Below are 1993 nucleotides of genomic sequence, written 5' to 3'. Positions count from 1 at the left end.
ACCCAATTAAAAAATGGGCAAATGAGCTAAGTAGGCATTTCTCTAAGGAAGAAATCCAAATGGCCAACAGACATATGAAAAAATGCTCAACATCACTCAGCATCCGGGAAATGCAAATCAAAACCACATTGAGATACCATCTAACCCCAGTTAGGATGGCCAAAATCCAAAAGACTCTGAACAATAAATGCTGGCGAGGCTGCGGAGAAAAAGGAACTCTCATACATTATTGGTGGGACTGCAAAATGGTGCAGCCTCTATGGAAAATGGTATGGAGGTTCCTCAAACAATTGCAGATAGATCTACCATACGACCCAGCTATCCCACTGTTGGGAATATACCCAGAGGAATGGAAATCATCAAGTCGAAGGTATACCTGTTTCCCAATGTTTATCGCAGCACTCTTTACAATAGCCAAGAGTTGGAACCAGCCCAAATGCCCATCATCAGATGAGTGGATACGGAAAATGTGGTACATCTACACAATGGAATACTACTCAGCTATAAAAACGAATGAAATACTGCCATTTGCAACAACATGGATGGACCTTGAGAGAATTATATTAAGTGAAACAAGTCAGGCACAGAAAGGGAAATACCACATGTTCTCACTTATTGGTGGGAGCTAAAAATTAATATATAAATTCACACACACACACACACACACACACAAACTGGGGGGGGAAGAAGATATAACAACCACAATTATTTGAAGTTGATACGACAAGCAAACAGAAAGGACATTGTTGGGGGGGAGGGGGGAGGGAGAAGGGAGGGAGGTTTTGGTGATGGGGAGCAATAATCAGCCGCAATGTTTATCGACAAAATAAAATTTTTTTAAAAAATTAAATAAATAAATAAATAAATAAATAAATAAATAAATAAATAAATAAATAAAGCCCTTCTTGAAGAGGTTCCCAGAGCTGACTGCTTACAATTTGGATCTCAGCCAGAACGTAACTTCCTCACAGGCCTTTCCTGACCAGGCAATCAAAGTTTCATCCAATCACCTTTTATCACGTCATCTTATTTTAATTAGTTGCAAAGTGTTTATCATTTCTAACACCTTATTTATTCGTTGCTTATTGGTGGTCTTTCCCTCATTCGAATATAACCTCCTTTGGGGCAGTTTTGTTCTCCGCTGCACTCACAAATGTCTATAACCGTGCCTGGCATTTGGTTAGTGCTCAACAAAAACTTTCATTGAATGAGATACGATAAAACAGAGCATTAGCTAGCGTTAGCATGGATAGCACTCGGCTCTGAAATCATAACGGCCTGAGTTTGCCTGAACCTAATCAGTAAATTGGAGGAGTAAATGAGGTAAAAGCCCACGGCAATTATGTATTCAGTATCTGTTACTTTCTTATTCCTTCTAAAAACGCCTAATTAAAACCATCCTTACACAGAATGCTGGGCTTGTTTTGCCTTTACAAGACCAGATTTCTTTTTTTTTTTTTTTTTTTTTTTTTTAAAGATGAAGGGAAGGGGATCTTAACTCTTGACTTGGTGTTGTCAGCACCATGCTCGCCCAGTGAGCTAACCGGCCATCCCTATATGGGATCCGAACCTGTGGCCTTGTTGTTATCGGCACCATACTCTCCCGAGTGAGCCACAGGCCGGCCCTAAAAGAACTGATTTAAAAAGAAACTCAATATCTTCCCTTTCAGAGAGGCAATTATGGCACACCCATCCGAGGCTCCAGCCGGCCTCCAGTCGGGGGTGGACAAGTGGAACCAGCAGCCGCGGGCCCGCCCTCCCAGCTCACCCCACAGCAGGACGACTGCGAACCGCGAGACACCGCCCCGCGCTCACACGCACCCGCGTCCGCGCCTAGCCCTACGTAAAGCGTCACGGATTTCGCGACAGCCCAGGCCCCACCCCTTTGGCCATATGTCGCGCAGGTCTTCCCGTCGGACGCCGCGCCACCTCCTCGCGCTGCTTTACGAACCTAGAGCAGCACCACCCCGCCTCCTGTCTCTGTCCTCATCTC

The sequence above is a fragment of the Cynocephalus volans genome, chromosome 12 (assembly GCF_027409185.1).
Source record: "Cynocephalus volans isolate mCynVol1 chromosome 12, mCynVol1.pri, whole genome shotgun sequence".
Lineage (NCBI taxonomy): Eukaryota > Metazoa > Chordata > Mammalia > Dermoptera > Cynocephalidae > Cynocephalus > Cynocephalus volans.
Note: the sequence above shows the minus strand (reverse complement) of the source record.